This window comes from Pan paniscus, chromosome 22 (genome assembly GCF_029289425.2).
Source record: "Pan paniscus chromosome 22, NHGRI_mPanPan1-v2.0_pri, whole genome shotgun sequence".
NCBI classification, from domain to species: Eukaryota; Metazoa; Chordata; class Mammalia; order Primates; family Hominidae; genus Pan; species Pan paniscus.
Genome location: NC_073271.2, coordinates 20,984,150 through 20,996,732, shown reverse-complemented (window position 1 = coordinate 20,996,732; position 12,583 = coordinate 20,984,150).

The following is a 12,583-nucleotide window of genomic DNA, read 5'->3' as shown; positions in this document are numbered from 1 at the left end:
TAGCATTCAAAAAGGCATTAATAACATACAATTCTGACCAATGTAAACAAAAAAACAAAATATAGTTAATCATGTTAATCATGTAAAGGCAGTCTCTGACTTTTAAAATCACAATATTTTATCTTCCTGCGTGTAATTATACTTTATTTTATTTTGACGAAAATAATTACCCTTTCAAATATAGTAGTACTAGTTACATTTGTAATGAACAACTATTTACCAGTCAACTGGAAACATTGTACTTCAATATTAAAAAGTTATAATTCAATATTGAAAAAATGGTTTATTACATTCTATTTATGTAATAATATTGACTAAAAATTATCAGTACATTAATAAATGTATTATATTTAATATTTTCTACAATTTATGGCAAGTTCCCATTTTTTTCTCCCTTTCGGAGTACCTTTTAGTCTTCTGGACATTTAATTTTCCATAAGAATTTTAGAATATTTTTGTTTATCACCACAACTACTATCTCACTATAAATGATATCAATCAATAGTCTACATTTAATCCATATAACTTCTTAATGATTCATCAACTAAATGAGCGCTTGAAATTATAGCATATTTAGCCTTTTCAGAATTGTTGATAAATATATTTAAATGCCAGATTGCATTTGCCGAAAATCATACTGGTTGTCTTAAAATATTGCCTCATAGCCACCAGTTGAGAGACACCTGTCTGAGTCACCTGGATACGCTTGCCAGCTTTCATTCCATGGCGTATCCTGAAGGCACCCTGTTTCAGCTCCAGTTCCTTTTGGCTACAGACAGGGAGAAATCTTCCCTGTGCAGGAAATAGTTGGGAGACTCTCCCATCTGTGCCACCATGACAGGATTACCAGCCTCTATCCTACAGCAGATTAAGTGGTCCTGAAGCTCAACTCTAGCCTCTCTATAGTGCAGCCTGGGAACAATCCTGATGCCACAGAGAGATGCTGAGAAATATGCCCATGAGCACCAACTGGACAGGCTTGCTGGCATCCATCATAAAGCAGATCCTGACAGGGCCCTGTCTCAGCCTCAACCCTTCTCTGCTGCAGCCTCAGACGTACCCGACCTGTGTAGGTAACTCATGGGAGAGACAGTCCGAAAGGCAAGCTGGCTCTGTCCCATTGCAGTTCCAGAAGGTGCCCTGAATTTTAGTTCTAGCCCCTGTCAACTGCAGTCTGTAAGCCAACCTGTCCATACAATAAACAATAATATTGATAAATATAAATAAAAAATTATTATTGTTTTTTTCTGATGTTCAACGTTGAATATCATTTTCCAAAGCTTTTGTTTCCTTTGCATTAATACTATGAAGTTTCAGGACGTATCCTATAAAGAACATGATTCAAATTCAGTCCGTGGTTAATTTTATCATGTATTGTGGTGTTTTTGCTCACATTTTAAAATCACTCTGAATAAAATGTGTTCATTCACTTCAGATCAATTTTTCTTACTCATTCTTCTCACTTGACATCTCACATGAGCCTAATTGGTACATTTTGTCAAAGCACCCCACTGAGTAAAGTACACAAAGAGATTTCTTTAAAGTCATCTAAGGAGATAAGTTACTATAATAAATCCAGATTAGTCAAAAGAAATAGGTAAGAGGATAAAATAAACAAATTCAGCTTGCTGATAAACAGTATGTGTATAGAGAAAACACCTATATTCAACTTTTTTTAACTTCCTTCCTGCCAAGTAATTACTTATTTTCTTTGTATTTTTAATTTGGTATCCAAGAGACACTCGAACAACAAGAAAACAAAGTCAAATAAGAAAGAAGGAAAACAAGGCAAACCATCATTATTCTGTACTTCACTGGACTCCGTAGTTGTTATTCAGATTTGTTTTAAACTGACTGATCATATGAATTGATGGGGTGCTCTCCAGTGCAACTGTGTCTCTGACAACGGGAGCAATATAACTCTATTTCCTAATCGTACTAGCATGTCGACCAACAGCTTTATATTGGAAAATAAATTTCATGCAAAGACCACCAGGCACAAAGAGAAAAATATAGGAAGCCATGAGTAAAAACAATAAGAGCCAAGATGAATCAGATAGATACAGGACCATAAATCTTAGAAATTCCACTTGTTTACTGTTGATCATTCAGCTATCTGAGAAGCAGCAAGAAATTGGGTCTTTTGATTCTGACTTTGTGCTTCCCCATGAAAATTAACTCCAGTAGAACTAGGTTCAATAATTTTAATTAGTTGCTTTTACCTGCTGGACATAGAAAAAATTTGAAATCCAGCATAATTGAGTACCTGTTTTGTGGCCCAATAATATGTATTTCAAACATTGTTTAAACCCTAGAAGAATGATTGGCCTCTGCACATGCATGTAGGAAAATTCTGACCAACGGTCTTTATTTATATATCGCACTGAATCAGGAAGGTGTTTTATTACAGCACTTCTTCCCCCTTCTCCAAAAGAAAAAATCAACAGAGAACAGAGGTTCTAAGAGAACATTCCTATCAGTCTGCTGTTCAGAAAATAATGCAAATTCTGAATCCTCCAAAATGACAAAACTTAACTGATTGTCCCATACAATTAAATAGTTATTTTTAAACTAAAAATAATGCATCATCTTGGGATAATGAATCCCCTCTTAAATATAAATGTGTATCATTATTCACTATTCAGCGATTTGAGTGATTTAATTATTTGAGTTAAAAATAAACTAATGTAAGAATAATAATTAAAAGCTCTAATTATATTACGTTGATATTTAAGAAGGGACAGCCGACTGATAGGGATGTTCTCTTAGAACCTCCATTCTCTGTTGATTTCCTTCTGGAGAAGGAGAAGTGGTGCTATAATTAAGCATCTTCCTGATTCGGTGCCATATTTAAGTAAAGACTGTTGGTCAGAGTTTTTCTACATATACGTGCAGAGGTCATTCTTTTTGATTCCCTCTTGCAAATAAAGTGACTAATATAGAGACCAAAAACATTTTGTGAACATTAATGTCTCTCTGCCTATGGAAGATTTCCATTAATTATAGTTTTCTTGATATTTTAGTAGCATATCTGAAAGTTTTAGTGTAAAATCTAAGTTTAAATATAACTAGAAAAAAATGTTGAAACATTTTAAAATCTAACATATAGTGACAAACTAGAACTATTCAGAATAGCATCTATCCATTTTCTGTAGTATAAGAATAAACAATTGTTATAGTTTGTGTTAAAGTATATCTATTGCTTCCCTGAGAGTTAAAGGCTAAAAAAAAAAAAAAAAGTAAAGAGTGTAAAAAATAAAAAATAAAAAAACTGTGAACTTACATAAGAAAGCAGACAACTTCCTTATCAAATGTGACCTAACAGTTATCTGGAGTTAAAAGGCTTATATTTGGAAAATTAGGAACTTCCACTGATATGTTAATATTTTATCACTCAGAGCTATGCCTTACTGAGATATGAAAGATCTCTTGGTACTTTTAAAATTTCATAAATTAAAAAAATTTAGAAGCAGGTGTGGTGGTGCACACCTACAGTCTCAGCTATTCTGGAGGCTGAGGCGGGAGGATCACTTCAGCCCAGAAGTTGAAGGATGCAGTCAGCTATGGTCATTCCACTACATTCCAGTCTGAGCTACAGAGTGAGACCCTGCATTTTTTTAAAAAAAGAATAGATAAAATTATGCTTTATTATGCTTTCATTGCTCATTTTATTCTTTTTTATATCATAAAGATATAGTGCAGTATAACTTTTTCCATGTTATTAATAAAAAAATAGTAATTTTTATCTGCATCTAAGGGAGTTTGTTTCATGAAAGCATGGATTGAATTTGCTTACTATTTTCTCTCTCCAGTTAGCTCAGTTTCTACTAATGAGTAGGTACTTAAATATATTAGTGAAGTAGATTAATAAAGGAATAAAAATGTGCACTTACTATGATTAAACAATATAAGTAGACTAAGAAATGTGGAAATTCCACCAGTAATTGCTCAGTAAAGTATGGTAGTCCTCTTCTGTCTTCCTGAAACTAGGCATCGCTATTCCAATTCATTGTCTGTCAGAGCATTACAGCTTACTTTCTGAGTTGTAATCTAATCTCTCTGAAACTTCTTTGCTGAGACTCTGCATTAAAGACAAACTTGTAAGGTAAATGAGGATTGGTATCCCCATAGTCACTCTGCACATATTCTTTAGATCTGTCAAAAGGAGGTGGGGCTGCCATTGCATTATTATTTTATCTGTATGGTTAAGAGTCCAATGCCTTTTGCACCCAGGGAACTTAAACTTAATGAAAGCACAGACTGTCTGCTTCATTCTCCATTTTGTTGCCAAAAGTTTGCACAATTGTGATTAAAGTATCGGCTTCGCTGGGCTCTTCATTGCTCTCAGGCTAAAGAACAACTCCCTTATGAATCTGACAAGGCTGTTTACAACACTATCCTTAAGTGCCTCTCCGGGGTATCTAGTTCCTACTTCTTCCATCTCACTCTAGGCTCCTAGACCTGCTACTTTAACTTTTGCCCCTAGGTCTTTTCACATGTAATTGCCTTCTCCTGAAACATTTCACATCTTCAGCTTTTTCTGAACTCCATCAAAACTAATTCTAACTCTAGTTTAGACATCATTTTCTCCAGAATTAACATGACATGTGAAACCAGGGTTAATTTCCCTTTCTATTCATTCTCAATTTATACCTTCCAACATGGCAATGTTCCTAATTATATTATTATTATTATTATCTCTTACGCAAGTACAAATCTTGTATCTCCCGTGTTTCAAGAGCAGCCTCTATTTCTGCTCCATGAAGCAAGACTTAACACTTCATTGCTTTCTCCTTCACCAATAAGACATCTCCAACACCCACCAAAAAAAGAGAGGGAATCCACAAATCACTAGAGAAAAATATAGATTTTACTGAAGATTTTCAACAGAAGATTAAAGAGGTAATATCTATAGCTTGGCTCTCAGTATTTCACTCCAATACTTTCAAGTAGCTTTCTCTCAAGCTTGACTTTTGGGCCATAGGCCACAGGCCTTCTCTTTCTCTTTGAAACTTTCTCTATTTGGTTGCACATTAAATTTTGTTCTGTGAATTATAGCAGCTATGGTAACAAAGGAAACATACTGAAATTCATTCTTCTTCTTATAAGACAATAAGCTCATCATCACTGGCCATCAGAGAAACGCAAATCAAAACCACAATGAGATACCATCTCACACCAGTTAGAATGGCAATCATTAAAAAGTCAGGAAACAACAGGTACTGGAGAGGGTGTGGAGAAATAGGAACACTTTTACACTGTTGGTGGGACTGTAAACTAGTTCAACCATTGTGGAAGACAGTGTGGTGATTCCTCAGGGATCTAGCACTAGAAATACCATTTGACTTAGCCATCCCATTTCTGGGTATATACCCAAAGGATTATAAATCATGCTGCTATAAAGACACATGCACACATATGCTTTTTGTGACACTATTCACAATAGCAAAGACTTGGAACCAACCCAAATGTCCATCAATGATAGACTGGATTAAGAAAATGTGGCACATATACACCATGGAATACTATGCAGCCATAAAAAAGGCTGAGTTCATGTTCTTTGTAGGGACATGGATGAAGTTGGAAACCGTCATTCTAAGCAACCTATCGCAAGGACAAAAAAACCAAACACCGCACGTTCTCACTCATAGGTGGAAATTGAACAATGAGAACACTGGGACACAGGAAGGGGAACATCACACACCGGGGCCTGTCGTGGGGTGGGGGGAGGGGGGAGGGATAGCATTAGGAGATATACCTAATTCAAATGATGAGTTAATGGGTGCAGCACACCAACATGGCACATGTATACATATGTAATAAATCTGCACATTGTGCACATGTACCCTAGAACTTAAAGTATAATAATAAAAAAAGACAATATATGTTAAAAGCAAATTAAAAAAAATTAATGATGACCTTCCTCCCTTTTTTGATAGATTTAAAAAATATATCCAGAGTGATTATAGGGATATAATCCTTAGTCTTTAATGCCGTGTCTCAAGAAGTAGTTTTCCAAAGTGCTTTATGAGCCTCACATAATGTAAACAAAACAAAGTGGACTTCATATTTTAAGAAGGACTCTGTATTTAAATAATGAGATGATTTGTATAGTTTAATTATAAAAATATGCAAAATCAGCATCCTCATTACAATAAGTAAGTAGTTCATAGCTTGAGTGTCTTTCACTTTCTGTTTCACTTTACCTGAATGTTGAAATCAATATGCATTTTTGAAAAATCCAATATGAATGATTTTCACGAATAATTATAGGTTAATATTATTATTTTTTTTTTTTGCAGAGAGTTTATTTACCTGAGTATCATTGCATAATATCACATTATGGCAATATTGGTTCCAGCCTCTTAAATAGTGGGACATCAAATTGCTGTAAAAATTATAGATACTACTGCATTTAAATTTTACTTAGAAAATCTGACAAAGTTGTAATTAATAAGTGCAATAATTTGTGCAGGAGGATTTCTATTTCCAGCCTGGACTCTATTCATGAAACCCAGACTGGCATATGCAAATGCCATCAAAACATCCACACCTGGATAGCTGACAGGCGTTTCATGCTTAACTTATCCAAAACAAAACACTTGCTCATTCCCAACTATCCTTCCTTCAGTCTTGCCCATCTGAGCTGGGGAAAACACCCTCAACTCAGCTGTGCAGTCTGGAAGCTTTGATAACATCCTTGACTCCTTTCTTCTTTGATATATTACATCCAATGCATCAGCAAATTGCATAATCTCTACCTCCAAATTATATTTAGAATTGAACAACATCTCACTACCTCTACTAATACCACCTTGGTCGTAGCCGTCAAGATCAATGACCTGCATTTTTGCAATCTTCTTTTACCTCGTCTCCTCCCAACCTCAGGTATTTCTTACCATACCAGCTAGAAAGCATCTTTTAAAAACTTATTTCCAATCATGTTACTCTTCTGCTCAATACCCCAAGGACATCCATTCTCTCACAGAGTAAAAACTAAAGTCCTAACAAAGACAAAGGAAGCCCATAATTATCTCCTGTAACTCCATTAGTCTCCTGCTTATCTTCTGCGCTCATCTCCTGCCATGGGAGGCTCCCTCTGTAACTTCCTTCCACACACATTAGCCTCCCCATAGTTCAGGCACATGTCAGTCAGAAGGCCTTTGAGGAGACTGGAACACCTACCCCTAAATATACATGAGACTCAAACTCTCTCACCTCACTGAGGTCTTTACACAAATCCCCCATCATTGAGACTTTTCAGAATGACTCCAGTTTAAATTAAAGCTTCTCATTTTCTACGTCTTTTTATCATTTCTTTTTCTCCAGTGCACTAATCGTCATCTGACACACTACATATTTATTGTTTATGCACTTCCCTACCACTAGAATATATATTTCATAATCACAGGAAGTTGTGAATGTTTGTTCAATGCTTTATCCCCAGGGCCGAGAGAATCTAGATGGAACTCCATTAATACTTGTTGAGTGAATGCATTATGGGAGCAAGCTATTTAAACTATAGAAAAAGTAATGCGTTATTTTAAACATTAATGTTATCTTTACATAATGATGTGAGGTATGTAAGACTGGCACTACAATACTCACTTGGCAGTTGAAGAAAATGAGTAGAGAAAAGATTAATAGTATTTCTTAAATTAGACCTCAGGCTTCTTGAATTCTTTAAATGTGTCAGAGACCATAGATTCCTAATGCTTCTGTAACAAATTACCATATACTCCCTGGCTTAAAACAACACAGCTTTATTATCTTACACTTCTGGAGGTTAAAAGTCCAAAATGGGTCTCACTAGGCTTGAAGTGGGTGTCCGCAGGGCTGCATTCCTTCTGCGGACTCTAGGAGAGAATCTGTGTCATTGCCTTTTCCAGCTTTTAAAGGCACGACACTCCTTGGCTCATGGCTCCCAGGTCACAGCCACATCTCTGCAATCTGTTTCAGTGGTCACATGTCTTCCTCTGACTCTCCCGTCTCTCATTTACATGTGTAAAGACACTTGTGATTATACTGACCCCACAGGAATAATCCAGGACAATCTCACCAATTCAAGAACCTTAATTTAATCACATCTACAAAGTCCCTCATCCCAGGTAAGGTAACATATTTACACTTTGGGGGATTAGGAAGTGAGTATTTTTTAGGACTATTATTCTGCCTCCTACACAAGAATAGCATAAAATAGTCTTAGTTTTTTTTATTTTTTATTTTCATAGATTCATGGGCAACATGTGCAGGTTTGTTACATGGATATATTGGATAGTATCGGGGTTTGGACTTCTAGTGTACCCATCACCTGAATAGTGAACATTGTACCCAAAAGGTAATTTTTCCACCTTCAGGTCAGGCATGGCGGCTCATGCCTGTAATCCCAGCGCTTTGGGAGGCTGAGGTGGGCGGATTCACTTGAGTTCATGAGTTCGAGACCAGCCTGGCCAACATGGTGAAACCCTGTTTCTACTAAAAATACAAAAATTAGCACAGGCCTGTAATCCCAGCTACTCGGGAGGCTGAGGCAGGAGAATTGCTTCAACCTGAGAGGCGGAGGTTGCAGTGAGCCGAGATTGTGCCACTGCACTCCAGCCTGGGAGACAGAGCGAGACTCCGTCTCAAACAAAGCAAAACAAAACAGAACAAAAAAAATTTCCACCTTCAGCATGAAATATTCTATTTTATATCATGACTATAATTTTAATACTCATTACATGGTTATTTTTCTTACAAAGATTTTAAATTTTGTATCTTTCATAAATGCATTTCAAAAATTTTCAATCTGAATTTAGTACTACAAGGTTATTTTCTTTTACTAAACATCTTGCTTTGAAATGTGTAATACATACAGTTGCTTGTGTCTTTTCTCCTGGTTTTAATGATTTAAAGTAATTACACAAATTGATTATTGATTGAAGCAGTAATTCAAGTCAGATGCTCTCTTTTATAACATTTTTCTACATACTCATTTAAGTAGGTATTTTAGTTTAAAGCTTCTAAACACATCAACATATTTCCTTTTCTTCGGTATCCAGTAAAATGAGGATTTTAATTAAAAAAAATTAAGGCAGTGCCTGGAATTGTCCTCATTGAAATTTGGTTAGTAATAGATGAGTGCATACTGGAAATCAAAAACCAATCGCTTCTTTAAAGTGATGATGATTATGAGATTTTGGCAAGTAATCAGTTTTATATTCTGTATTATATATTTTCTTCCCCCAAAATAGCCATTGTAGAAATTATATTAGCATATGGTTGACATATGTTGGATATAAATGGAAAAATTAGTAATTTAACTCTACTCTAGACACCCTGTAAACACAAGCACTGCTCACCTGTTAGGGAGTGGCCAACTGAGACAATCGGCTTCAAAGTTTGCAATTAATGATTATGCTGGCCTGAACTTCACAAATAAAGATGACTTTTGAAAAGTTAAATTATACATTTTAAGCAGACAATTACCCACAACTTACTAGTGTGGTTCCATAAGTATGTAAGGCAAAGTAAAATACACCAGTAGTAAAGTTGAAGTAGCGTGGTAATAAAGTAGACTTCACTCTTTGAATTGACTAAACAAGAAGTGTTTTTGTAAGACAAATATCAAGCTACTAATTGAAACTGATATTGAAAATAATTCACTGAAAAAAATTACAGATATACTGTCTTTTTATGAGAAACAAATTAAATGAAATATTCTAAATATATTCCATAAACACTTATAGAGCAACATTTATAAGATACACAGAAAAGCTGATATTTATTTAATGTTTTGTATCAGACACTGCTCTAAATCTTCTATCTATATTAACTCATCTAATTTATGTTACGCTAAAGAGTTAAAACTGAACTTTCAACCTAAAAATATGATTAGCAATCAAATGTGAAATAAAAGTATTGTTAAATATTCACAATGCAGACCAACGATACCGTTCACTTCACTTTCACTCCATACTTGACTCATGAGAGTGCCAATAGTCAAGTATTTAAAAGTTGACCTTGACATTGAGACATTTCTTATTTAGACAAAGAAGAAACTAACCTGCAGTCTCCTGTAAAACATTTTGAGCTTATTTGCTGATTGTAACCGATAAAAATAATCAGCTTCAGAATTTAAGCGCAACACAACTACAATTTTTTTTGTTATAATCAAGTAGTTGTAATATTTCTCTGCGGCTAAAGTACATGCTTAATTATAAGTTTAAGCACTTAAAATGTGTTTTATGAAACAAGAGGAATTAAAGATTTATTTTCTGTTATTAATGTTTTAATATTTTCTGAAACTTACATTCAACTATAGCAGAAGATAATTCATTGCTAGTATGTTTAATATAATTTGTCTATATATATTTTTTTGCCTGATTTCAGGTCATTTATAATAACAACTTCGAATTTATGGGATATTAATCAGATAATCAGCTTCTTCTGATGGAGGGATACAAAAGGTGGCATGATGCAGGAGAGGTATAAAAAGAAGGTTGCCTAGAGATACTCAACTACCAACAGATCATCTCATTCATTTCTATTCAAGTCTTTGCATAATATTTTGTTGAATATCATTCATTGTTTATACATATTTGTCTTTACATGCTTAATGAAAAATGGTCTTTTTCCTCAAAATTCTATTTGAAAATAACTTTGAAGAAAAAGTGTCATTTTTACATGCTTTATTAATGTAATACCTGGCAACATAACCTATAAAATAACTTAAAAATGAACTACCCTTTAGCTTCCTCAATTGTATTCTTATAAATATTTAAAATAAACATTCAAAACTCTATTAAAAGAAGGTGTTGGTTACCTCAACATCTATCCATTTTTATTATTAGTAAGAATATTTTAACATAATACACAAATGCATACTACAGACTATAATTTCTAGTCTTGCATTGAAGCAGAAGAGACGTGTGCAACTTCTGGGAAGGGTCTTTAGGAAGGAGGAAAAAGCTGTATCTTCACATTTCGTTTCCCTGTTACAGACTGCAACATAGTGTGATGAGTTAGCCTTAACCCGTTGGACTGTCAACCCATTCTACAGATAATCTTCTTCTCTAATAACATTAAGTTTTCCTGCTTGCCTTTGTCCACCTAACGTGACTGTCACATAAAAAAGAAACAAATTTATATACTGTTCAAGTCACTGTGTTTTGTGGTCCTTTATACAAGCAGCTTAGCCTGCATTCTAACCATAAGGATTTTGGTACAAAGATGTAGGAAAATGCTGGACAAAGACCAGAAACAGTCGGGCTTGATGGCTCATGCCTGTAATCCCAGCACTTGGGGAGGCCGAGGTGGGTGGATTGCTTGAAGCCAGGAGTTCAAGACCAGCCTGACCAACATGGCCAAACCTCATCTCTACTAAAAATGCCAAAAATAGCCAGTTGTGGTGGTGCATGCCTGTAATCCCCGCTACTCAGGAGGCTGAGGCAGGAGAATCGCTTGAACCTGGGAGTCAGAGGTTGCAGTGAGCCGAGATCGTGCCACTGCACTCGAGCCTGGGCAAAAGAGTGAGGCTCCATCTCAAAGCAAAAAACAAACAAACAAAAACAACAACCAAAAACCCCAAAACAATGTGTTACCCTAACAGAACAGGGAAAAGACTGAACAAGGACTCACAGCTACTATTGCTGAAGTTGATGACCTTTGGTAAGTCATAGCAAAAATGTCGCCAGTGATCCCTGGAAGGTAGACCAACATAGCTTGATTGTTGAGCAGAAATAATTGAAAAAGCACAAAATATTTTCCGCTTAGTAAAGATCTACCAGAGAAGAACTTTTATTACGTAGAGTTGGCTTGTTTCTAAAGAGGCAGCATGATCAGAAGCCAACATTCTTCCTCTAGCTTTTTCCATCTCTGCAGCTAGACTTTGGAAGCCAGTCCAACTGCGAGTATCAAATTAAGGACATTCGTTAACCACTCAGGTTTATTGCACCAGAATGCTTTAATGCAAGTCCAGTCTGCACAGCCGAACTACACTGTTAAAAGGCTGCCAGTGAAGACAGCAGGCTAGGGCTGAAACATTGCTTCAGCTTTATTCAACATGTACTGAAGCTGGCTGTGCCTAGAGATAGGAGCATCTACTTCTCACAAAAGTACTATCCACTCGCTAAGTCAATGCCTGGGGGAGCGCGGCAGCACCAGCGAAGTTTATTTTTCTAATCTATCCCTCCAAAGTGGTGTCTCATCTCTAACTCTCATTTTGAGGACCTGCTTTAAAGTAGTTGTCATTATATTGATAGAGAGAAATGGCAGGTTCTGTGGCCAGTAAACACCAGAAAACAAACAAGATTTCAAAGATTAACAGACAACAAAACAAACCAACTACGTAAAGATATAATCTTTGTTTAATCATTTTCACACAAAACTTATTAGAAGCAAGAAAACTTAAAACCTGCTGTGTGTTTTGCAGCAAGTGTATTACCTAAATAAATGAACAACAAACTACAATTACTTGGGTAAATGTTAGGCAGGTTTTAAGGACATAATTTTTCTTTCTCAGTCCAATCTCAGATGTGGCCAAGAAGTTTCTAAGCAGAGAAAAACGTTCAAGAGAGCGAAACCCAGAACTGCCATAAATATT